At 47.9% G+C, this 27379-nt stretch overlaps 1 protein-coding gene across 1 annotated transcript in view; it reads right to left on the bottom strand.

Moving 5' to 3' along the window:
• The window catches only part of ADRB2 (adrenoceptor beta 2), an 80289-nt gene that overhangs the window by 31155 nt on the left and 21755 nt on the right, over nt 1-27379 (bottom strand). The window lies entirely within an intron of this gene.

The following is a 27379-nucleotide window of genomic DNA, read 5'->3' as shown; positions in this document are numbered from 1 at the left end:
TTTCCTCTAGGGATAATGGAACATTCCAACTGCTCCCTCGCTTCTCCATCTAGCTGTGTTTTTGTATGGCATGGTGGTACCTGACAGCCGAAGCGATGTCACACAGCTTCCAACCCCCCGTCTACCCAAATCAAAGCAGAAAACTTCCCTTTACAGTAGTCAATGACTGCAGATTCCAGTTGCCCTCTCTAAACACGTGGATCCAGACACTGCCTTCCCTCTCCCCACAGTCTTTTGCTGACAACAGAAACAGAGTTCAGAGGAGTGGTAATTGACAGAATCAGTAATGGCAGAGACAGGATTAAACACAGCTGTTCAGATCACTGATGTCTGTTTCTCTCAGAAGGTTGCACAACATGGCTGTGGCTCATCTACAGCATCCCTCCCTTCCTTGCCAGGCTTACCCATGCAGCCACGTGTCAGCTGCAACATCATTTTCCTGCACATTGCTACTGTCACATAAGATGCCCTCACTCTCTCTCTTCCCCAGTCAGACCTTACACTGTGCAGCAGGCCCCGTGCACAATGAGATCACAGTGCTGTTGTCAAGACCGGTCAGGTGTGATCACTGCTGCACTGTCACAAGGAAAAGCGTCCCAGCTGCAGTCTCAATCCAGAGTTCCTTTGCTACTAGTAAATCTCTTCAGCCAGAGCCCTTCCCCAAAGAGATGCTCTGGTATGCGAGCAGAGGGAAATAGTATATGTGAAATCAGAGGGGTCTGCCAACTTGAGTCCAATCTAAACCTGACCTCTTTCAGTCTTGCTTCTTTGAGTCTGAACCTCTGAAATCCTCTCCAACAATTCATGTTTTAATTAATAGTGATAGAAATGTAGCCGTGTTAGTCTGGTGTAGCTGAAACAAAATACAGGACTATGTAGCACTTTAAAGACTAACAAGATGGTTTATTAGATGATGAGCTTTCATGGGCCAGACCCACTTCCTCTGATCTGAGGAAGTGGGTCTGGCCCACGAAAGCTCATCATCTAATAAACCATCTTGTTTTAATTAATGATATTAATATCACATAGTTTAGTTATTTTAAAAAACTGTGTCTAACCTTGATGAAAGCTACCAAACCGAACACCTCCAGAGCTGGAAACCCTGCATGCACTAAAGAGGCCCAGCAACAGTGCTTGAAATCTTCCCCTTGTCATCCCCCCAGGCCTGTGAGCCTCAGTCTTGATCGGGGTGGGGAGTTCCCAGTGGGGATGGGAGTTGTCTCCATGGCTCATTCAGTCCTTTGGCACTCCGCAAGGCCTGCCATTGATAGGGGTCCTTAGTGTCAGTTATGGGGCTGGTTTTGCCACCTACCCACAAGGAAAGGAACAGAGACACATCAGCAGGCCTGGATTACGAAAGGGGCTTTAGGGGCTGTACCTGAGCAAAGGGGAGGCTCCCTTAGACTAGGGCTCTGGGATACAGCCCGTAAAGCCCCGGAATGCTGTGGCTCTGCCTGGTGGGATGAGGGGAAAGTGGCACTGTGCACTGATGTTCCTCCACTTCCCCCTCAGCTGAAGCCATGTGCATTGCCATGAGCCGCACTCGCCTGCAGGCCCCACGCCCACCGCTCCCATTGACCGGGACTCATGGCCAATGAGAGTGGCAGGGGCGATGCCTGCAAGTGCAGGGTTGTGTGGAGCCTCCTGTTCTCTCCTGGGAGCTGCAACCGGTAAACGCCCCAATTCCCTGTCCCTTCTCACAACCCCACCTCCCAGACCCCACAACCCCACCCCTAACCCCAGCCTGCTCCTACACCCTATCTTCTGCTCAGACCTCCCACACCTATTTCCAGTCTGCTCTTATGCCCTACCTTCTGCCCAGACCCCACCCCGCTCCCCAGCAGTCCCCTCCTGCTCACTGAACCCCTAATTTTGGCTCCACCCCAGAGCCTATAGGACCCACAAAATCTACTAGCCCTGGACTGGCAAAAGAGTTAATCTGTCCCTGCCCATCAGCCTCCCCAAAGTTGTTATCTTTCATTTCCATTTCCAATGGAAATACATGCACTGGGAGCTGCTTAGCCTTGTAATTGCTAGATAAGCTTGGACAAGATTTTCAGTCCTGACTCATGATGCCAGTTTCTCAGTGCCCAGAGGGCAGGTGCTCAGAACTCTTTGAGTATAAGGCTCCTTTATGGTGTCTTAGAACTGAGACAACCAAATTCCCAGGTCACTTTGGATAGTTTAAGCCAAGGGCCATGCATTGTCTAATTTTAGATGCAACCTAATGAGTGAGAGTAACAAATAAAAGGGCCATGGGCTGAGGAAGGACAGGATTACAGTTACAGGATGGTAGGATTACTCAGTACTGGCATTGAAACATGTTGAGGAAGCAAACAAACATTACTTTCAAATATACAACATTAAAATTGGTCCTGAGTCTGAAGGAGGAAAACTTTGTGGACACTTGGCTTCAAGTGATGGAAATACTTCCCCAGCTGTAAGACAATTGTTTGTGAAACTTGAGTATGAATTGCAATTCCCTCCTGACTGCTGAGCTGTTACAACAATTCCTGGGAAACTTCAAGTGGGATTTTGGTTGCTTGTTTGATTATGTTACATCTTTACTGTTGTACTATCTGAAATAATTGGGATGGGAAGAAAGCAATAACATTTCTTATTTTTAAAAGTCCAAGTTTGTGACCATCCAATCTATAGATAAAGATGTACACACAAGTGGAGTCTACTGGTTGTTTTCAAAGCAAATGAAGGTAGCTTTTGTTGTTACCATCAATAAGCACAGGGGTGATTTCTTGTTGGGCTGTGCATTTCTGGCAAGAAGACCTGGAGACTGACAACTACAAAAGAAAATCCCTTTTCAGAACTGTTGAGGGCTTAATCCTATTGACAGCTCCCATTTAAATGCCGGTAAAACCCATCCTTCCTATGCTCAAACATTGTTGAGGGTTTGATGTGTGTAGATCCCTTACTAAAGGGGCCTCTGATTTTTACTTGGAGTATCCTTTGTGCTGCAATCTAGCCCTAAGACTACAACTCGCACGAGCTCTTGGGAAAAAGGAGGAACAGTGTCTCTTCCAGCGTATATGGACAGAGAGTTAGGAGGCTCCATTTTGGAGAGAGGAGCCAGGCTACTGGTGTGGAGCCTTTTCCAGGCCAGGAGCTGTTGTGTTGCAGCTAGAGAGCCTGTTACTGAGAGCCTGCTAGGGCTTGGATCTAGCAGGCTGCTTCAGGGGCTATTGATTGTCTCTGAAGGGGACAGATCCTGGATGTGCCTGTGGCTGGGAAGAGCCTACATAATCCTGCACGGGAGGTAACTGTGGCTGTTTGGAAAATTTCTGCCTAGAGCAGAGTACAGAAGACAAACTGACTGTACATCCAGTGAGAGCCAGAGTGATCTGCCCAGGGAACCAGAGGTGCTGGCATTTGGTGGGGCCTGCTCCTGTGGCAGAGGGATTTTGCAGCTGGCTGCTCAGCTTGGACTAACATAAACACAACCTGTGCATTGCTGTCTTCACTACAGCTTCAGGCCTTCAAGTATGTCCACACAAGCAATAGCATTTGGGACTCTGAATCCAGAGGAGTGCACCCTCTGGGGTGGGATAAACGATGGCAGTGTAAATGCAGATAGCTAAGATTCCTTTCTTTCTGTGTACTTTGTTAAATCATTTTATTCACTTTTAATCTGTTAATCCCTGGTTCTTTAAATTGTTAAGTAAAGGTGTTAATTCTAATTTACTCAATTAGATTTGTATTATTTATAATTGTTGTCTTGGAGTTAGATCCAGATTATTGTTGGAATAATTTTATTCCTGGAGGCTCCCAAGGCACACCATTAAGGGCATAAAGGGCCAGCCAGGTGGAGACACTTCCATTATATATTCTTTAGCAGCAAGAGGGTGGCTAGGCAATCCCCAACTAAACAACATCACCATTGGGGTACTCAGAATCTCCTTTTACATTCAAAACATCAGGTGCCTAGGCACACATGTGAGTGTGATCTGCTCCCAAGTAACCCAGGTAGGAAAACAAAATACACTGCAGTAAAAAAACCCAGCATTCTTGGCAGAAACCCTACAAAAAGCAGCCAGTGGCTCACATACAGTCCACTTCACCAGCACAAAACCCACAAGAAACCCTACATTTATAGTCTATCATGTGTAGCCAAGTGGTTATGAGTGGGACTCTACCAAATGCACAGCCTTAAAAAAAGTGTGTCACAGACCACAAAATCTGGTGTCCCCCATGAAATCTAGTCTCGTGTGCTTTTACCGTATACTAGACAGATTTTATAGGAGAGATCAGCATTGCTCAATGTGGGAGTCCTGAGCCAAAAGAGAGTTACAGGGGGGCACAAAGTTATTTTGGGAGAGTTGCAGTATTGCCACCTGTACTTCTGTGATGCCTTCAGAGCCGGGCATCTGGGGTACATCTAGACTACAGGCTTTTGTTGACAGAAGTTTTGTCCACAGATACTGACGACAAAGCTTCTGTCGACAAAGAGCATCTAGACGATATCCAGTTCTGTCGACAAAGCAAGCCGCTTTGTCGACATGACAGTGTAGACGCAAAGGACAGTGTAGATGCAACAACGCCTTCTGTCAACAGAATGAGGTTTACAGCCGTCAACAAAACTGCTGAGTTCTGTCAACATTATGTTGACAGAACTCAGCAGCAGTGTAGACGCAGGTATAGTTTTGTCGACAAAAGTCCACTTTTGTTGACAAAACCCTGTAGTCTAGACACGCCCCTGGAGAGCAACAGTGGTTGGCTGGGTGCCCAGCTTTGAAGGCAGCACCCTGCCAACAGGCGTGCAGAAATAAGGGTGGCAATACCATGCCATGCCACTCTTACTTCTGCGCTGCTGCTTTGAGAGCTTGGTGGTTGGACTGTAGAGGATGCTGGCCAAAGGCCCAGTTCTGCAAGTAGCCATGGAGAAAAAAGAGTGGCAATGCCATCCTTACTTCTGTGCTGCTGCTGGAGGTGGCTTTGCCTGCAGAGCTGGGCTACCAGCTAGCAGCTGCCACTCTTCAGCCTCTCAACTATGAAAGCAGACCCACCACCAGCATCAGTGCAGGAGTAAGGGTAACAGTACCACAACCCTCCCACATATGCTTTCATATGCTTTATGAAAATTGGCTTCTGAAATCATAGAATCACAGAACATTAGAACTGGAAGGGACCCTTGAGAGGTCATCGAGTCCAGTCGTGCATATCTCTCTCTCATTGATAAAAAGGGTGAATATCCTCATGAGCTTTTTGTGTGTTTGAGAGAAATTTTATTTGTGGGTTTGATCCCTTTTGAAGGTTGGTTTCCTGGGTGCTGTGCCCTAGAACTGTATTCTCCCAGAGCTGAAGTGATTCAGTGTCTGCACTGCTCTTCAAGGGGATGGTAACCCCAACTCTGTGCCTTGTCTGGGGGAGACCAGAGAATCACGTCCAGCAGGACAGGATGGTGAGCAGTATTCCCTCTAAGCCCTGTGGCAGCACAGCTTCACATGTGATTAATCAGCCCCAGTCAACTGGGCAGGGCTGATTAAGCACCTGAAAAGCAGTGCTGCTGTGCAGCTTAGAGGGAACACTGGTGGTGGGGAGCCCCAGAAACCAAGAAGGTGGGTGTCAGTGATATAATCAGCACACTGGGGAACAATCCCAATAGGTCTTCCATGACTGCACCCCATCACAGCCCCCATTCCTTTTTGGGTCAGAACCTCTACTATTACAGCAATTTGAAATTTCAGATTTAAATTGTTGAAATCATGAAATGTATCATTTTAAAATTCCTATGATGGTGAAATTGACCAAAATAGACCATGAATTTGGTAGGGCCCTATTTATGAACAACCCTAATATGATGCATTTTCCTCCTATATATGATGGAAACAACAAAACAGACAAGGAAATACACTTTGGCTACGTCTACATTGGCAAGATTTTGCGCAACTATTTTAATGCAAAAACTCTTGCGTTAAATGTATTTGTGCAAGAGAGCGTCTACGCTGGCATGTGCTTTTGCGCAAGAGATGTGCTTTTGCACAAAAGCATCTGTGCCAGTGAAGACGCTCTCTTGTGCAAGAAAGCTCCTATGGCCATTTTAGCCAGCGGGCTTTCTTGCTCAAGAAATTCATGTTGCCTGTCTACACTGGCCTCTTGCACAAGAGGGCTTATTCCTGAGCGGGAGCATCATAGTTCTTGCGCAAGAAGCACTGATTTCATACATTAGAACGACAGTGTTCTTGCTCAAGAACTCCCTGCCAGTGTAGGCAGGCAGCATGTTTTTGCACAAAAGCGACCACTTTTACGCAAAATCTTGCCAATGTAGACACAGTCTTCCATTCTGAGTACCACTCACTGTGTGACATTTGCTGCTATCCCCACAAAGTAAACACAAGCTTGGTCCTCTACTGATTGTCCAAAGAGAACGCAAAGGCTCCATTATGGTTTCACCATGAACTCTACCTCACCAAGTTTACTTGCTGGAAGAATCTATTTGAATGGTTGTTACTTTACTCCCCTTCCTCTTTTGTTCCCATTTTTTCAATCTCTAGTGTAATTGATATTAGCCTTGTTACAGTAATGGTCAGAGTGTTTGAATTATCAATGCATGTATATAGATAAGAAAATTCCAGTAGCATCCCTGTTTTAACCTGCTGTCTTTATTGCAGAGGTGCTTTTCATATGCCTCTGATGCTGCAGGCATCCCACAGAGAGGATTTCTTGAATAGAAATACCCTAACAGGCCTGATGAAGAGGAAATTGTCTGTTTGTCATGTGCATTTCCTGCTCTGTAGCAGAGTCCCTGCCGTGCACTGTTCCCATGTGAGCCCACTATGTGGGGAGTCAGCAGCTCCAAGTAGAACAGAACTGAAATGTGGGAAATGATTTACAACACTGGAGTTAAATCCCAGGCAGCTATTATCCCAGCAGGTGCATGGGGGAATAGATGCAGCAATGAGGGGGTTGGAGCTGAACACTTTTACCCTTCTTTTTCTAAGCATCTTGCCTCCTACTGCACCACAGCTGGCAGCTTTATACAGCAGGAATTCACTACTGGTTCATGCTTCGTCTGCAGCTGAAATGGGACAATTAAGCTAAGTAGAACTGAGCTGGGAATGGGTGCCTGCTGCTGTGACAGATGACTGCTTCCTGTCTGCTCCTTTCTTAGGAGCAAACTTTGATCAACATAGCTAATTTCTGAGAAAGGATCCCCACCTCTGGGTGTTATTGGCTATGCCAATCTAATCCCAGACTGCGTCCATCAATTTAGCTGCCATCACTTGGGAAGGTGGAGTTAGAGAAACACCTGCATCACTGCCCTCTGTCTGCACTATGGACTTGTGCAGCCATAGCTCCAGTGCTGTAGCTATTCTGCTGTAGTGTTTGTAGGGTAGATATGCCCTCAGTCTTCTCAGTGACACTTTCCTCCTTTGACAGCACACACGTGATTGTAGAGTGAGATGCAAAAGCTTCACGTTCCTGCAAAGCCAGCTACTCTGCACAAGAGTAGTAGGAACTGGTAAAAGTAGCTACACAAAGGAGATAGCTCCCAAGTATACTCCTGTATGCTTTATGCCAGTCAAACTCCTGGTGAAGTCCATGTTGTTTTAGGAGTACAAGCAATGCAAGATCCCATCCATTGTTTTTAATGTAATAACACCTCACTCATACAGTACCTTTCATCTGTTGCTCTTCAACCTTTGCCCAAGATCACAAAGCAAGCCACTGGCAGTCAGTAATAAAACCCTTGTTACCCGAGTTCCAGTCCATAATGTTTGTCCTCTGGACCAGTGATCAAGTGGCTCCCTAATGTGTCTCCTGTGGCTCTTTGCAGAATATGACATTCAAACACTGAATTAATTATAAACCAGGTTAAGAAAGTTATTAACCAATCAGGTTTTTTCCCTATTAACCAATTGTAAATTGATACTACTACTAGCTGGGCAATCATTTTGGTGTATTACTTGCCTCAGAGGCTCATAGCAGCCTTCAGTTTAGACACCAGCTTGCTATTTGTTGACCTACTCTCATCATTGGCCAGCATGGGGAAAAGAAGGGAAACCAAATTTCAAAGTCTCTGTGCCTCCTCCAAGTGATACAGGCTAGGACAAACCCCTGTACCAAGGCCAGTCTCTTTCTACTACTGGAATGGGGAATTGGTGGTGGGGAGGGGGGAACCTGGGCCCACCCTCTCCTTTGGGTTCCAGTCCAGGGACCCTGTGATAGCAGCTGTCTGCAATGTCTCCAGCAATAGCTGCATGACAGCTGCAAATCCCTGGGCAATTCCCCCACAGCTTTCCCCAATACCTTCCTTACTACAAATTCTTCCTCCTGCTTTCACTTTCTCCTCTCAGACGCTCCACAGCTCCTTATATCCTCAAACTCCTCACACAGGTTGAGCTACCAAAAAGGGAGCTCTTTTTAATCAGTCTCAGGTGTTCTGATTAGTCTAACTCACTTGACTTTGAAAACCTAATTAGCTCCAGGTGACTTAATTGCCCTGATAGTTTTTGGCAAGTTCCTGCTGATTCTGAATTAGCACTTGTTAGTTTGCCCTGGGAACAGAGATTAACTCAATCTAGGGCCAATATACCAGAGAGAGAGAGATACATACACAGGAAATAAATCTTTTCCATGACGCACAGTTTATACAATCCAATGGTAAATGAAACAAGGTATTCACACGACTGTAACTCTCGTGGGTAATGCTGATCACTAATTTGGCTCCTGAACCCACTGGCTGTGCCTAGACTGGCCACTTTTTCCGGAAAAGCTACTGCTTTTCCGGAAAAACTTGCCAGCTGTCTACACTGGCCGCTTGAATTTCTGCAAAAGCACTGATGCTCTCATGTAAGATTGTCAGTGTTTTTGCGAAAATACTATGCTGCTCCCGTTCGGGCAAAAGTCTTTTTCCGAAAAACTTTTGCACAAAAGGGCCAGTGTAGACAGCAGAGATTTGTTTTCCGCAAAAAAAACCCCGATTGCAAAAATGGCGATCAGGGCTTTTTTGCGGAAAAGCGCGTCTAGATTGGCCACGGATGCTTTTCCGCAAAAAGTGCTTTTGCGGAAAAGCGTCCTGCCAATCTAGACGCGCTTTTCCGAAAATGCTTTTAACGGAAAACTTTTCCGTTAAAAGCTTTTACGGAAAATCACGCCAGTCTAGACGTAGCCACTGAGTTCTGAACATCACTGCTCTGGATTATCCTGCTGCCACACAATATTAATTACTCATATTAACATATACAATGACACAGATGTACATTTCACTTCACAACAAATCTTTCCTCAACAATGAGCTATGCCAATCTAAATTCAAAGTGTAGACCAGGTGGGGGAAATGGGAAGACAAGGAGGTGGGAGGAACAGAGTGCACTGGACATTGGGAGGGAGAAAAGGAGCAAAAGGGAGGCAGTTTCTGTCACAGCAGCTCAGAACTCAGCTCTGGTTAGCTTAATTGTCCCATTTCACCTACAGAAAAGAAGCATGTGCCAGCAATGACTTCCTCCTTTGGGAATTTATGATCTCCATTTGTTTCTTATTTATCTAATTTCTTTTGACTTAGAAACTGAATCTGACCCAGCTACAGTTGATGGGGGAAGAGTACAAGAGAACCAAGGAAAGTCCTGAGATGTGCTTTATTAGAAAGTGCACATCTTGCTCCTTCCTGGGTTTTAAAAATATGAATTAATTATATTTTCATATTGATATTTGAAACCAATGTCAACCAGAAAGAACTCGGGGTCACAGGTTAGGTAAATGATGTAAGACACAGTGGATTATGAAGATGTTTGGAGGATCTATTCTTTAAGAATTCTGCTTTAGAGTTGCACAGGCAAAATTTCACATTCTATCCTGTTCAGTTTGTTATATGGGGCCCATCGCTGTAGTGTCTCAAAGCTCTATATTAATACAGGCAGTCCCCGACTTACGCGGATCCGACTTATGTCGGATCCACACTTAAGAACGGGGCTTTCTCGCCCCGGAGCTCGCAGGCAGCGATCCGCCACCTCGACCTCCGGGGCGAGAAAAGCTGCTTCCGGTGCCCCTGGTCTGCTGGAGACCATCTCCAGCAGACCAGGGACACCGGGAGCAAAGCCGCAGCGGCAGTGGGGTGCTCTGGCAAAGCCTCAGAGGCGCGGGACCGCGCCGCGGCTGCGGCTTTGCTCCCGGTGTCTCTGGTCTGCTGGGGACCGTCTCCAGCAGACCAGGGACACCGGGAGCGAAGCCGCAGCCGCAGCAGCTTTGCTCCTGGTGTCTCTGGTCTGCTGGGGGGGGGGGCGCAGCTAGTGTGCCCCCCCCAGCAGACCAGGCTTCTAGACCCTGGGGCAGAGCAGCTGGGGCGCTGCCGGTTGGTCCTGCAGCGCCGCTCTGGGCACTACTGGACCAACCCGGCAGCACCCCAGCTGCTCTACCCCAGGCGTCCTGATTCAGCCGCTGCTGGTCAGTTTCAGCAGCGGTTGAATCAGGATGCCTGGGGCAGAGCAGCCGGGGTGCTGCTGGGTTGGTCCAGTAGCGCCCAGGAGCGGTGCTACTGGAGCAACCCAGCAGCACCCCAGCTGCTCTGCCCCAGGCGTCCCCAAGTCAGCCGCTGCTGAAACTGACCAGCGCTGACTACAGGAAGCCCGAGGCAGAGTTGCTCTGCCCCAGGCTTCCTGGAATCAGCCGCTGATCAGTTTCAGCAGCAGCTGACTTGGGGACGCCTGGGGTTCTTAAGTTGAATCTGTATGTAAGTCAGAACTGGCGGTCAGTTTCAGCAGCGGCTGAATCTGGACGCCAGTTCCGACTTACATACAGATTCAACTTAAGAACAAACCTACAGTCCCTATCTTGTACGTAACCCGGGGACTGCCTGTAGATAGTTTTGGGGCACAGAAGGATACGTATTAGTCAATCTTGTTTCAAAGGGATCCTTGAGGATTTCTGTGGGAGTTCCTTGAGGATCTCTGTGGGAGGCACAAAGTGTCTGTCTGGTCAAGGACTCACTATCCCTAAGGTAAAGCTTTGTGGAGAGCTAAAACTAAAGGGGAACTATCAATGCATTTTAGCTCTGACAAGGGCAGGGAATGTTGTCAACTCTTATGATTTTAACATGAATCTTGTGATATTTGGCAGTTTCTCTAAAGTCTAGTGCCTGGAGGCAAGTGATTAGGTAGGGATCTCAGCTTTCACTATAAAGTAAAAACTAAAAGAGCATCTAGCCCTCATGTTTGCAGAGGACAGCTTAAAACTTGACATAGCTGCACCCTAATACTGCATTAAGCAGAAGGCAGAGAGAACAGACCCAATCGTTCTTTTCTAAAAATAGCCAAACACGTGATTTTTTTTTTGCATGTTTGGGGTGGATGCTGTTGGGGAAGAGGTTGCATGACAGTGGGTGGAATGATTCAGCAAATAAAAACCAGTTGCAGTCAGCAAGACCTCTTCCTCAAGAACGAGCATCTACAATGAGAAAGTAACATAAGGATCAGAATGTAGACTAGCTGGGCATCGTTCCAACTTGCCCACCCTTGGTTCTTCCCTCCCAGTAGCCACTCTTATAGCTCTTCTCTGACACCATTCATGGAAAGGGAGAAAGAAGGACTGAAATTAACCCTTTGTTTGGCAGGGTCCAGATAGTTTCCCGGACTCTGCCATAAAACCCAAACCTGAACTATTTGTAGTGCACACGTCTGTAATTTCCACAGAAACGTATGTGCAAAAGGTTGGTTTTGTCTGTGTGTTTATTTTTTATTTGAAACTTCACTTCCCTCTACTGATAGAATCAGAACTCAGCAACCTGGTGTGAGCACAGGAGCTTGAATAGCCTCTCTGACCTTGACCTAGTGATGCTGATGAACCTACCTCTGCTCTCTCTTCCTGAGTGGAGTATGCAAGTGAAAGCAGCAGTGTGTACATGTTGCACCGACACTGGGTCATTTACAGTTCTCTCAGCTGCAATTAAGAATACCGCAAAGAACTGCCTCCAGAGCCAGCCCCAGGGATCTGTGCTGAGCACTGCATAGCAGGTGCAGACTCCGGCTCAGTTTCTATTCTCTTGCTCCCTGACTTAGCAAAGGCTGCCAACAAGGTATCTCGCTTTGCAGTGGCTCTTCTAGCCAATCTGAGTATAATGCTGGTCGGTCCCTTCGTGCCCTTTGTGTCTCATGGCAGGTAGCAATGGCACCAAGCCTCCACAAGTCATCAGGTCTCCTCTGTAGCACAACACAGTCCTAATGGAGCCTGTATGCTGCAGAGTGAGGTACAAGTGCCTGTTGATAATAAAGATTCATCTCCCTGTAATGACTCCTGGGTGGCTGCTAAAGCTGTTGCTTTTAAGCCATTTTATTTTTCCTTTACAGACTATTTGACCCATACATGAAGGGCCCAACCCTGCTCCCTTGGAAATCAGTAGGAAAGCTCCCAATCATTTCAGCACGACTGTGCCCTGCATCCTAGCTCAGCAATGCCTGCGTATTAATGGATACAGCGGAGCTGTGGGGAAAGAGCCCAAGAGACCGACGATTGAGTCTGCTAGTTCAGAATTTAAGTGCTGCATTAGTTTTAGGTGCCCTGTCTCAGGACCCCGCAGCTATGTGAAAGGAACAGGATCTGCAACTACTGCAGAGGAGCTCAGAATTCTTGAGCACTTTCTTGAGTCTTGCTTCTCCACTCCAGCAAAAAGCTCTGCTACCACTGTGGCAGCAGCCCCAGCCACTGAAACCACACTGAGCTGATAGCCCTTGACAACAGGCTTCTAAGTATATCTCCCTATCAGGTGTCAAACCAGCAAACAAAGACCATAATCCTACAGGCAGTGGCTACCCTCTGATCCTGCTCATTGGTCTCCTGTGTCCTTCTCCCCAGACAAAAACTATTTGCAACCAAAACAAAGAAGAGAGCAGAATAAAATCCCATTTCACTCTCCAGAACAAGCTCTTCCTGTGATGACAAATCTCTCTCCTTCCCTCACCCACTGTGCTGGGGCGTTATGGAGAAGAGTCACTCTCACTGGGCAATATCCATTTCCCAGGGCAATGAGGATGGGACTGGAGTCCCTTCAAGGCTGATTGATTGTCATTGATCCTTAATGGAGGATACTGCAGCAGCACAAGACATCTCATTGCCTTTGCAGTGGTATTTTTTGTCTGTGTTGTCCATGGTAAATTAAAGTATAACAGAGTTTTAGGAACCCACAGCTAAGCCGGCACTTTGGTCAGTTAAACTTCAAATAATTCCCCTCAGAGTGGACTTAATGGGTGTAATAGTGGATCAGAATGGGCTGGCTGAGGAAGGACAAATGAGCAGATTGGCCCATTAACACAGGAGGTGTATGAAGGCACTGGAGAGAGAGGCAGGCTTGCAGAGCTAGAACCAGAATGAATTTCTGGGAAGATCTCTTCCTTCTTCTCAGCAGAGAACTGAGGAGAAATGGAAACTATCAATAATTATGTGGCATAGAGAAATTGGAGAAGGTCCAGAGAAGAGCAACAAGAATGATTAAAGGTCTAGAGAACATGACCTGTGAGGGAAGACTGAAAGAACTGAACTTGTTTAGTTTGGAAAGGAGAAGACTGAGGGCGACATGATAGCTGTTTTCACGTATTTAAAGGTGTCACAAGGAGGAGGGAGAAACATTGTTCTCCTTGGCCTCTGACGATAGGACAAGAAGCAATGGGCTTTTAACTGCAGCAAGGGAGGTTTAGGTTGGACATTAGGAAAAAAACTTCCTAATTGTCAGGGTGGTTAAACACTGGAATAAATTGAATAGGGAGGTTGTGGAATCTCCATCTCTGGAGATATTTAAGAGCAGCATAGGTAGATATATCTAGATCAGGGCTACTCAGCTTTGGAAGCCCTGGGGGCCACAATGATACTCACAACACATGCCAAGGGCTGCAACTTAAGTGTGATTGCATATACATGCAACTATATATGCAAATAGCTTCTTCCACACTGACGAGTAATACAAAGATTAAGGCAAGATTATACAACACACAGGCCCCATTTAAGTCAGTTCTGCTGATATTAATAAAATGCAATATTTACCCGATTTTCCACCAATATGACAGCACTTTTAATGAGCAATGCCAGTCCAGGAATTTAACGACTAAAACACATACCAACAGAAGACCATTATATTGACTACTTTTTTGTTTTGGCTCCCACCCACGGGCCGTGCATTGAGTCCCACGTAAATCCAAACCGCACAGAGGGCTGCATGCAGTCCATGGGCTGCGTCTTGAGTAGCCCTGGTCTAGGCGGTACTGGGTCCGGCCATGAGGGCAGGGGACTAGACTCGATAACCTCTCGAGGTCCCTTCCAGTTCTAGCGTTCTATGGGTCAGTAACATACTAGGAAGAGCCAATATAAATAAACAGCACTGGGATATAAAGGTGTTGGAATCTACATAGATGGAGCAAAGCAGGAGCAGGATGCCACTCGGTCACAGAGAGAGGGGGACAGGAATCATATCCAAGTCTCCTGCACGGCAGTTGCAGACAACTCTGGCTTTGCCATCCCAGGGCAAATCAGAAAGCAGGCATGGAAACTAAAAGTGGAGCTCTCTTTTGGCAGTGCAGTGCCCAGAGACAAAGCCTGCAGGCTGGCTGGCATACGTTCTATAATAAGGCATAGGCGGGGGGGGGGGGGAAGGAGGTTCAGCATTGTTGCAAGCCCTTGGTGAAGGAGAAATGGAAGGTCTTATTCCAGACTCTTCTTCTGAGTCTTATTCCAAACTCTTCTCCGCTTGTTACTTTCACCCTTATGCTTGTTTGATGCTTCTCAAGTGGAAAGTCTGCCCGGCACCGTACATTTGTGCAGTGTCCCTCCTTAAATGTATGGCATCTGACTGCCCTCCTCTCTCCTGGCTATTGTCAGTGATATGAGATCTAAATAGAAAGAACTTAACAGGCCAGATTCTTTTATCAGTTACACCTCTGAAAATGAGAGTGAATCCATTTATTTTGAGACAGGCATGCTGCATTTACACCCAGGTAACTTGGCTGAAAACAATCAAAGTGACTCTTTTTCTACTCTGGGCTGTGCCGTTTGGAGTTCTGAGCATGTTATCGTTTATGGGAAACCCATGGAACCCACTGCCTTGTCACTTCAGGGTTGGTCAGACTAAAATTGTGCAGCTGGATGGATAGAGGGGATAAGGAGGATAAACTAGCTGGTCGTTAATTCTTTGCTGCAAGATAAATCTGGGATAAAAATTTCAGTGGCACCCAAGTGACTTAGGAGTCCAAATTCCACTTTCAAAATTGGGCAGTCATTCACTCAGCCTTTGGAAGAAAAAAGGGTGAGTCATTTTTACTTGACAATAACTGGAACAAAAGTGATTTTCACCTAACCAGAACCGTGAAGGGTGGGGTAGGTAGATTTTATGCCTAAGTAGATAAATGTTCCTGAGTTTTGCACAGCTGCAACTGGTGAGCAGAAGAGCCTGTGAAAAGGATGGTGAGGCCACAGGTGACCAAGTTACAGTACTTTCTGTTTGGCCTCATCTAATCAACCAACATTACAGCCAGCTGAGCAAGTGGTGGCCCCCAGTGATCTAGCAGACAGGCACTACACAACCCCACAGGTGGGGAGTGACCTAGTTCTGACATATAAGCAGAATAAAAGTAATGACCTAGAATACATGGGTGGAGCACACGTAACACCCAGTTAAATAATGTCCCAGCAGTGGGGCCTGTTTTTCCAGGCCCCAGCTCTGCAAGGTGATTACACCATTCAGCCCTTGGGGACTTTTCCGCAAGATCTCTGGCAATCACTGTCTTAAATGAGCAAGGTGTTGGCATCTGCCACTGGGATATAAAAAGATTTCCACGTGAGGTGTAACTCTGCTTGCTGATCATATCATGGTTTCAGTCATGGTGATCTTCCATGTTTGGTTTGAGCACCCACTCCAACATCCTGCTTGCTCCCTGCTTTGCTAGCAAGATATATATATATATATATATATATATATATATATATATATATATATTGCCTTTGCTTTGAGCCAGGAAACCCAGGCACTTGTAACCTGCTGATCTCCAGTTCAGATCTCATCCTGACGTACAGCTCGACGTAAGGACACATCCTCCCTATCCCCAGAAGGAATGGTAGAGATCACACAAGGCTTGGGAAAGTTCCAAGAGGGACAAATAAAATCGAGACATTGCCAGCAAGATGTGCAAACAGTTGTTGCAGGGTTTTAAGGGATGCTGCAAGCTAATGACCATCAAATCTTTACCTCACAGTATCGTTACTCTGCAGCACAATTTCACATTGCATTGTGAAGGCAAAAGGTAACATGGTCTAAATTTAAAATGTAGATGGTCCCAAGATATTTGTCAGTGACAGTTTTGTACCATATGACTACCTGGACCTTCTTCACTACTGTGACAATCTCCTAGGGAAAGTCCTCTGGATTCCTGGCTTTTTTACTTAAGGTAAATTTCATAGTAACAAAAGACACACCACTGAGAGACTTAGAGACTGGAGTCCTCCATTTACCCACAAGAGAGGTACAGCACAGGGAGTGGTAGCTGATGTTTCTTTGTCACTGGCCTCCAACATATCTTAACCCTGACCCAGAGGGAACCCAGGAGAGATCAATTATCATGACTCTCTGTTGAGATTGCCAGTAAAGATACTATCATTTGTGGTGCTGGTTTCAGTGACATAGAAACCTATCCACTGGGACTTAGAATGAGGACATCAGAATTCATTTCACATGAGCTACTGAACAGCCATCACATGCTAACTCCTTCTAAAAACAGTCCTGGTATAAAGATATTCTGGCAAGTTACATTTCTTCATCTTCTTCTTTGCCATCCCCTTGCTCAGTCAGGGTCAGTGGCTCTCATTCTTCATCTCCAACAGTTCCATGGAGTGTGTCTTTCAAGAAGACAACGGTGTTTTTCATGTCTTTTTTCAGCAGCTTGAACCACAATTTCCTCAGTTTTCTGTGACCACTATTTCTTATATTTTCTGGCCAACATATTCCACGCTTCCTCCTCTCCCATGACCCAGCCATCTCAGCTGAAACTGCCTTGGCTTTTCTGTGATGAAGTCTACCCACCTCATGGCATGTAAGATTGTACTGTATAGGCTATCAACTATCTTACCCAACATCCACCTGAGCAGTCTTATTTCAAAATATGTATGTATATACTTAACTCTATCCATCTCGCCTCACAAACCAGTCCTTCCAACCCTTCAGTTGGTTTGGCTTCTCTTCTCTGAATTCTCTCATATTCATTATTAAGAAGAAGAATGTATTGACTATTTGTATTGCAGTAGCCCTGATGAATCCCAGCCAGGATGCCATTGTGCTAGGCACCGAACAAACTCAGACTAAAGAAATGGTCTTGGTGTCAAAGAGTTTATAATCTCAGTGGACTACATTGTGTTGGTATCTTTGTTGCTATTAAAGCAACCAAAACTACAGAACAGGGGTCACAAACTCCCAGCCTGCGGGCCATCCCCAGCCACAGCAATTGTGCAATTTGACCCAGGATTGCCAGTGGGCTGGAGGTGGGGGGGGGGGGGGGGACGACAACTATCCATTACCATTCCCTAAGCCCCTCCCCTTCTTGCCATTGGTCTGCCCTCTCCCTCTATGACAACCCATTCCCCAAGGATGCAACTTAGGGGATCACCAGGGGGTGTGCCCGGTACAGCAGTAGCAGTCCCCACACACATGCTCTGTGGTGACCATAGGGGGGTGGGGGGAAGGGCATTGGCAGGAAGAGACAGGGCTTGGGGAATAGTAATGACCCCCATGCTCACCAACACTCCTGGGCTGAATTGTGCAATTGCTCCAGGTGGAGATGGCCGGTGGGCCATGAATTTGAGACCCCTGCTATAGAAAGTGTCCAAAGGACTTTTCACAGTGAGGATAATTAACAATTTGAACAACTTAATGAAGATTGCAGTGGATTCACCGTCTCTGGCAATTTTTAAATCAAGACTGGAGGTCTTAAAAAAGATCTGCAGAATTTCAAAGAGGAATGAATTCAGGGAAGTTCTGCAGCCTTGTTATACAGGAGGCCAGACTAGATCAGAGGTTTCATACGTTGGGTCGTGGCTTGTAAGGGTAAGCCACTAGCTGGCTGCGAGATGCTTTGTTTACTGAAGTGCTTTGTTTACTCATGCATCTGACGAAGTGGGTCTTTGCCCACGAAAGCTTATGCTCCTACACTTCAGTTAGTCTATAAGGTGCCACAGGACTCCTCATCGCTTCTGCAGATTCAGACTAACACGGCTACCCCTCTGATATTTGTTTACTGAGCGTCCACAGGCATGGGCGCTTGCAGCTCCCAGTGGCCATGGTACATTGTTCCCAGGCGATGGGAGCTGCGAAAAGTGGTGCGGGTTGGATCACCACTTCCTGCAGCTCCCAGTGGCCAGGAATGGTGAACCACAACCACTAGGAGCTATGAATGGCTGTACCCGTGGATGCTCACTGCTAACAGTCTTCAAGCATGTACACAGGTGCTGGCTTCCTTCAAGACCCAGGAGTGCTCAATCCCCCACCCCTGGCCAGGCTGAACTCTTTGACGGTAAATGCTTCAGTGCAGTGACTGGTTCTTCCTACGTGTTCCTCCTGCACCTAGCACAATGGGGCTGTGACCCAGACATAGACCACTGTGAGCCACTACAAACCAACTAATATGAATGAAAAGTAAACTACGATGAGGGAGCATGGAGAGACACACAGTGGGGTTGGGGAGCCCTGAACATAAAAGCTAAGCAGAGTCCCAGTCTGTGAAAGTCCCAGGTTTGCTCTCCTTTCTCTCCACTCTTCCTGGGCTTCTTTCTTTAGAGGGAGATAAACAACTTTGGCTGCTGGAAGGAAAATGCCACATTACTCACACATTCACTGGCTTTCAACAGGTGGCCCTGCTTAGAACCCAGCCCTGTACCAGGCAAAGCATTACGACAGAGAGAGAGAGAGAGAGAGAGAGAGAGAGAGAGAGCAAAGACCATGCTAATTTACCTCTGTACCTGTCGGATGCACTCACTGAAAGGGATAATGACTGCTCCAACTCAGAGTGACAGACACACGCCCATTGCAATAATGGCCTGAGGAATTAAAGCAGCCATGGAGAAGGCAGATGGCTTGCTATTAGTCTTAAGGAAACACATCCAAAAACCAAGCTGCAGCAATGAGGCAAAGCTTGGGGAAGGAGGGGAACAGTGCAAGAACTTAATTGCCACAAGTAGCCTGGCCTCGGTGTCAGGTCTTCGGTGAAGACATTCTCCAGACACGCAGCCTGGCTCTAAATCCCCAGGCGGAAGGAAAAGAAGAAGCTATGTTAGAAAAATACTTGGTTTGAGTTTGAGCAACTCAAGAAGAGGAAGTAAGGAACAAGAAGGAAGAGGAAGATGTGATAAGAACCCCAGGCAAATTCCTGGCAAAGATCAGCAGGCTGTCCCCACCCACCTGAGATGGGCAGCTGGGTCCCTTTCATCCAGTCCCTACCTCCAAAGACATGGCTGGAGATGTGGAGGGGGAACTGCTAATGGGAGAGACCTTTTCTTAGTGAAGCTTCAGTTCATGCCAGCCATAGAGGAGACATTCACTGCACTGATACTGCCAGCCCCAAACTCCAAAAATCATGAGTTGGACTCCTCCCCCCAAATAATGGAATCATAGAAATATATGGCTGGCAGGGACCTCAAGAAGCAGAACCACATTAACCTAGATCGGGGTGGGCACTCCAAGAGTTTGGTAAGTGGTCGAGGGCCGCACTCTTCCATGATATTAATGGAGGAGGTGCGGGGTCTGGGATGGAGGTTGAGTCAGAAGGAAGTTCAGGGTAGGGACCCGGGGGTGCAGGAGCGGGATGGGGGTCTTGGGTGGGAGTATGGGTGAAGGAGGGGGTTGTGAGCTAGGGCAAGAGATTGGGATTTAGGAGGGGGTGCTGGCTCCACAAAAGATAGAGGGGTTGCAGCAGAAGAGGATTCTGACCTGGAAGAGAGAGGTGCAGGAGGAGGTTGTGACCTAGAGAAGGTCAAGGATTTGGGTGTGACCTGGTGGTGTAGGGTCTGGGAGGAGGTATGGGTGCAGGAGCAAGAGTGCAGAGGTATGTGGGGTAGGGATGAAGGAGGTGGGGCAGAAGATGGAGGGGATGCCAGATGCAGGCTGTGACCATGAGATGATTGCCTAGGTGGCTGTTATCCAGAAGCCCAGTGGGCAGGCTCCCTGCCTGCCCGTCCCCCACATGCTGCTCAGAGCAGCGAGCTGCGGGGACCATGTGCTGCTCTGATTGCTGCAAGCCCAGGATGTGTGTGACATGCAAATAGTTTCCAGCCAATGAGAACTGCCAGATTTTGCTGGGCGGAGGACAGGATAGCAAACAACCTCCCCCGCTCCTCCTGGCTCACGGCACTTAGAGCAACACATGGTCCCCACAGCTGGCCACTTTGAGCAGTGGGGGTGGGGAGGAGCAGGGCAGGCAGGGATCTCGACTGATGCTCTCACTGGCCCGCGGGCCACATATGGCACAGCACACTCGGAACAGAACTGAGGGTGTCTGGGGGAGGCACAGCACACTCGGAGCAGAATTGAGGGCTGTCTGGGGGAGGCACAGCACACTCGGAGCAGAATTGAGGGCTGTCTGGGGGAGGCACAGCACACTCGGAGCAGAATTGAGGGCTGTCTGGGGGAGGCACAGCACACTCGGAACAGAATTGAGGGCTGTCTGGGGGAGGCACAGCACACTCGGAGCAGAATTGAGGGCTGTCTGGGGGAGGCACAGCACACTCGGAGCAGCATTGAGGGCTGCCTGGGGGTGGCACAGCACACTCGGAGCAGCATTAAGGGCTGTCTGAGGGAGGCACAGCACACTCGGAGCAGCATTGAGGGGTATCTGGGGGAGGCACAGCACACTTGGAGCAGCATTGAGGGGTGTCTGGGGGAGGCACAGCACACTCGGAGCAGCATTGAGGGGTGTCTGGGGGAGGCACAGCACACTCGGAGCAGCATTGAGGGGTGTCTGGGGGTGGCACAGCACACTCGGAGCAGCATTGAGGGCTGCCTGGGGGTGGCACAGCACACTCGGAGCAGCATTAAGGGCTGTCTGAGGGAGGCACAGCACACTCAGAGCATCATTGAGGGCTGTCTGGGGGAGGCACAGCACACTCGGAGCAGCATTGAGGGTTGTCTGGGGGAGTCACAGCACACTCGGAGCAGCATTGAAGGGTGTCTGGGGGAGGCACAGCACACTTGGAGCAGCATTGAGGGGTGTCTGGGGGAGGAACAGCACACTCGGAGCAGCATTGAAGTGTGTCTGGGGGAGGCACAGCACACTAGGAGCAGCATTGAGGGGTGTCTAGGGGAGGAACAGCACACTCAGAGCAGCATTGAGGGCTGTCTGGGGGAGGCACAGCACACTCTGAGCAGCATTGAGGGGTGTCTGGGGGAGGCACAGCACACTCGGAGTAGCATTGAGGGCTGTCTGGGGGAGAAACAGCACACTTGGAGCAGCATTGAGGGGTGTCCGGGGGAGGCACAGCACACTTGGAGCAGCATTGAGGGGTGTCTGGGGGAGGAACAGCACACTGAGCAGCATTGAGGGATGTCTGGGGGAGGAACAGCACACTCGGAGCAGCATTGAGGGGTGTCTAGGGGAGGCACAGCACACTCTGAGCAGCATTGAGGGGTGTCTGGGGGAGGCACAGCACACTCGGAGTAGCATTGAGGGCTGTCTGGGGGAGAAACAGCACACTTGGAGCAGCATTGAGGGGTGTCCGGGGGAGGCACAGCACACTCGGAGCAGCATTGAGGGCTGTCTGGGGGAGGCACAGCACACTCAGAGCAGCATTGAAGGGTGTCTGGGGGAGGAACAGTACACTCTGAGCAGCATTGAGGGCTGTCTGGGGGAGGAACAGCACACTCGGAGCAGCATTGAGGGGTGTCTAGGGGAGGAACAGCACACTCGGAGCAGCATTGAGGGCTGTCTGGGGGAGGCACAGCACACTCTGAGCAGCATTGAGGGGTGTCTGGGGGAGGCACAGCACACTCTGAGCAGCATTGAGGGCTGTCTGGGGGAGGAACAGCACACTCGGAGCAGCATTGAGGGGTGTCCGGGGGAGGCACAGCACACTCGGAGCAGCATTGAAGGGTGTCTGGGGGAGGAACAGCACACTCGGAGCAGCATTGAGGGTTGTCTGGGGGAGGCACAGCACACTCTGAGCAGCATTGAGGGCTGTCTGGGGGAGGAACAGCACACTCGAAGCAGCATTGAGGGGTGTCTGGGGGAGGCACAGCACACTCGGAGCAGCATTGAGGGCTGTCTGGGGGAGGCTAGCCTTGGCCCCATCTCTTCTGCCTGAGACCCCGCTCCTTCTGGAGGCATGGAGCCAGCCCAACCCCACTTTGCCCGGGGCCTGGCACTGTTTCGCTGCAACCACGTGGGCAAGAAACTTACATTTTTAGAATGAAGGCTGAGATTCTTATATTGTCACATGACTCCAGAAGCTGGGGTTTTAAAGAAAAACATCATAAAGCTCACAAAAACACATGAGAGTTGGCAACACTGCTGTGCTGTCCCGCCAACCTCCTGCACGGCTTTGCCAGGGCATCTCAAGCCTGGCGTGCAGCACCCTCTGCTACCCAGTCACCTGGCACCCGGACCTCTCCGATAAGGCCTCTCAATCCTACACTGAAGCACCTCCCATTGTTTCAAAGGAAAGCGGGAAGGCAGCTGTACGTGAGTAAGGATTTCAGTTCTATCCTGGATTCCTGGTGGGACCTTTGCAATGCTGTCTCCTCAGTGGGGGTAAGAGCATGCCCCTGTCTGATAGGGAATGTGTGAGGCTTCATTCATTAATATTTATAACTTAGTTTTGTGACAGCCGCCATCTTGGCCAGAGCCAGACTAAGCTGGTGATCTGCTGAGCTGAAAGCAGAAGTTTTCACAGCTTGAACTAACGAACCAGCCCTGCTAGCTGGACCTCAGACTCACATCCTCTTTAGTATGAGCACAGAGAGGGGCCCATCTCACACATTCACCAGGGGATGGTTGTTGTTTGTCTCATCCTGGCACTTCCAACAGCTCTGTCAAAGCCTGGAAGCTGCATCCTGGCACCCTCCTGCGAAGGGACTGGCAGCTGGGAGGTGTGTTATGTAAACAACAGATTCCTAGAAGCATTCTCCCTTCATGTAGCGTGCATCGTTCTCCGAATCTGGCCTGGACTCAGGCGTCCACTGGTGCCTTCCGAGCTCACACTTGTGAGGTGGGGGAGGGGTAGAATGTTCATATGATTGAAGTTCTTACACTTCCTTTTATAAATAGATAAGCTTGTTGTCTCTTCCAGTTTTAATCATGCCCACTTCCTGATTGGTGGTTTCTGCTGCACCTATATTTAACCAAGCCCCAAACAGCATCACTCCCTTTGTCAGCACCTAAAAGCTACCAGTGCTGCTCACAGGACATCAGCATAAGAACATAAGAACGGCCATACGACCATACTGGGTCAGACCAAAGATTGATCTAGCCCAGTACCTTTTCCTCCAACTGTGGCCAATGCCAGGTGCTTCAGAGAGAAAGAACAGAATAGATAATCATCAAGTGATCACTCCCCTAGAACTACAGAATCATAGAATCCTAAGGTTGGAAGAGACCTCAGGAGGTCGTCAAGTCCAGCCCTCTGCCCAAAGCAGGTCCAACCCCAACTAAATCATCCCAGCCAGGGTTTTGTCAAGCTGGGACTTTGTCAAGCCTGTTACCCATTCCCAGTTTCCAACAATCAGTGGCTAGGGACTTCATTTCTACCTATCCTTGCTAATAAACATTTATGGACCTATCATCCATGAATTTATCTAGTTCTTTTTTGAACCCTGTTAACGTCCTGGTCTTCACAACAACTTCTGGCAAACAGTTCCACAGGCTGACTGTGTGTTGCATGAAGAAATACTTGATTTGTTTGTTTTAAACCTGCTACCTATTAATTTCATTTGGTGACCCCCTAGTTTTTGTGTTATGGGAACTAGTAAGCAACTTTTCCTTATTCACTTTCTCCACACCAGTCATGATTTTATAGACGTTTTATCATATCCCCCCTTAATCTCCTCTTTTCTAAGCTGAAAAGCCCCTATTTTATTAATCTCTCCTCATATGGCAGTCATTCCAAACCCCTCATCATTTTGTTGCCCCTTTCTGAACTTTTTCCATTGCTAAGATATCTTTTTTGAGATGAGATGACTACATCTGCACAAAGTATTCAAGATTTGGATGTACCATGGATTTATACAGAGGCAGTAAAATATTCTGTTTTACTCTCTATCTCTTTCTTAATGATTCCTAACATTCTGGGGCTGTGTCTACACTGGCACCCTTTTCCGTAAAAGGGATGCTAATGAGACACTTCGGAATTGCAAATGCCGCGGGGGATTTAAATATCCCCCGCGGCATTTGCATGAACATGGCTGCCGCTTTTTTCCGGCTTGGGGTTTTGCTGGAGAAAAGCGCCAGTCTAGACGGGATCTTGTGGAAAATAAGCCCTTTTCCAGAAGATCCCTTATTCCTACTTGATCTTCCGGAAAAGGGCTTATTTTCTGCAAGATCCCGTCTAGACTGGCGCTTTTCTCTGGCAAAACCCAGAGCCGGAAAAAAGCGGCAGCCATGTTCATGCAAATGCCGCGGGGGATATTTCAATCCCCCGCGGCATTTGCAATTCCAAAGTGTCTCATTAGCATCCCTTTTTTGGAATAAGCAGCTGCTCATTAGCAGCTGCTTTTCCGGAATAAGCTGCGAGCTGTCTACACTGGCCCCTTGAATTTCCGGAAAAGCAGTGACGATTTACTGTAAGAAATCAGCTGCTTTTCCGGAAAAACTATGCTGCTCCCGCTCGGGCAAAAGTCCTTTTTCCGGAAAACTGTTCCGGAAAAGGGCCAGTGTAGACAGCACAGTAGTCTTTTCCGGAAAAAAGCCCCGATCGCGAAAATGACGATCGGGGCTTTTTTCTGGAAAAGCGCATCTACATTGGCCACGGACGCTTTTCCGGAAAAAGGGCTTTTCCGGAAAAGCATCCTGCCAATGTAGACGCTCTTTTTCCAGAAATACTTATAATGGAAAACTGTTCCGTTTTAAGCATTTCCGGAAAAAGGTGCCAGTGTAGACACAGCCCTCCTGTTTGTTTTATTGACTGTCGCTCTACATTGAGTGGATGATTGCAGAGAACTAGCCACAATGACTCCAAGATCTTTCTCTTGAGTGGTAACAGCTAATTTAGTCTCCATCATTTTGTACTTACAGCTGGGATTGTGTTTTCCAATATGCATTACTTTGCATTTATCAGCATGAAAATACATTTACTGTTTTGTTGCCTAGTCACCTAGTTTTGTGCTGCTCTTCTCTCTGTGTAATCTGCACTGAGCAGAGCTCTGCAATGGGATTAGGTCACTGGAAAATAGAAACCAATCCCTTAGACCACAGAAGGGCACTTGCAGGAGGAAACCTCTTCAGTAGAGCTTGGAGACCTCTCAGAAGGATTCAATTAATGCCCTTGACCGGTAGTGCTGTGAGGACCCTTGCTGTGGGATCTCCTCCTTGGCTGAGTGAGCATGCTGAGGTCACAGTGCTTTCTGCAGAAGAGATAATATATACAGGCAGTCCCCGGGTTACGTACAAGATAGGGACTGTAGGTTTGTTCTTAAGTTGAATTTGTATGCAAGTCGGAACTGGTACATATTGTAGGGGGAACTCTAGCCAAACATTTCTCCAGAGCTCAGTTTTATTCTCCCACACCTCACTTCCCTCAGTCCTTTATTCTCAAGATGAAGTGTCTGCTGAGAAAAGCCGCTCCGCGTCTCCCTGGTCTGCTGTGGGAGCGCTAGCTTGGCGTGTCCCTGGTCTGCTGGGGGGAAGCAGCTAGTGCGGGGTTGCCTCACCCCGTTTGTAAGTAGGGATCTGATGTAAGTCGGATCCATGTAACCCGGGGACTGCCTGTACTTATACCTCAGTCACACAGGGTCCCATATACACAGCCTGCTGGAAAACAAGGCACCTTTTGCCAAGATTTCTCTATGAGGTCACTGTTTGGACCAACAGCTGCTGCTGGACTGTTGGCTCCTGACTTCCAGTAAAACCCTTTGACAAAATGCAAACTTCCGTGTTTATCATAGTGGAGTAAGTGTGAAAAGAGGCTTGGGGCTCATGTGGAAATGCTACAGGCAGCTCAGGCTGGAAGAGATGAACAAGGCTGCTGTTCATCTATGTTCCCAGAACCAAATCAAGGGAAGGCCCCACTTGACAATACTCCCAGCTAGTGGCAGCTCTCACAGGATTAACATGTCAGTGATGCGTGTCACAGCCTCCGAGTGGAAGGAAGGAATGTTTTGAAATGGTTTCTGTGGGGCTGGCAGCTGAGACTGAAGGAGAGGCAGAGGGTAAAGATGAATCTAGCTTGAAAGAATGTTCCTCCCTGTGCAACAGATAGTGGGGCAGGCATAGGAGAGAGAACAGGGAGAGGTGTCCATGCAGAATTCAGATGAGGAGCCAGGTGCAATGAATGCTGGAGGGGGCAGAAGGGTTCAAACAAGGGTGCAACATGCAAATCTAGCTGTGACTGGTGATGGTGCCGACCACACACAGTACTCAGGCTCCACATCATGAATTAGCTAAGTAGACCTGCAAATTCCCCTCACCCTAGTTGCCAGTAATGCTTTCTGATGGGAAAGTAAAATAGTCATTTTTTCCATTGTCATCATCATCATCTTTAGTGCAAAGGGCAGGAAAGTAGATTTTTATGATTGGGCTAGTACGTTTCATGTCAATTTAACAAGGCTGAGCCCCAGGGTTTCGAGAGATTTAAATATTGCAATAACATCCCCTCACTGCAAAAATAACAAGGAGCACTGTGGCACTTTAGAGACTAATAGATTTATTAGGGCATAAGCTTTCGTACGTAAAACCCACTTTATCAGATGAACTGGAGTGAGGTTACAGAAGCAGGGGTATATATAAGGAAAAAATTGCTTGTATTAATGAAGCTAATTGACTCATTCACAGCATTTGGTGTGGAGATGTGAATATCCAGAGAGGAGAAATTGCCTTTGTAAGGTGTTAACCACCTGAGATCCTTATTCAGTCCTAAGTTGATAGTGTTGAATTTGCAAATCTTTCTTTCTTTCTACATTACCTCAAAATAAGCTCAAAATAAGCTATGCAATTTGAATAGTTCAAACTGTGTAGCTTATTTCGAGCTAGCACCACAGTGTAGGCACACCCTGAGGCTACGTCTACACTGGCCCCTCTTCCGGAAGGGGCATGTAAATTTCAGCAGTCGTCGTAGGGAAATCCGCGGGGGATTTAAATATCCCCCGCGGCATTTAAATAAAAATGTCCGCCGCTTTTTTTCCGGCTTTTAAAAAAGCCGGAAAAGAGCGTCTAGACTGGCCCCGATCCTCCGGAAAAAGTGCCCTTTTCCGGAGGCTCTTATTCCT

This window comes from Pelodiscus sinensis, chromosome 16 (genome assembly GCF_052426305.1).
Source record: "Pelodiscus sinensis isolate ZL-2025 chromosome 16, ASM5242630v1, whole genome shotgun sequence".
Lineage (NCBI taxonomy): Eukaryota > Metazoa > Chordata > Testudines > Trionychidae > Pelodiscus > Pelodiscus sinensis.
The sequence above is the reverse complement of the archived record's forward strand: the minus strand, read 5'-3'. Positions and strand labels throughout refer to the sequence as shown.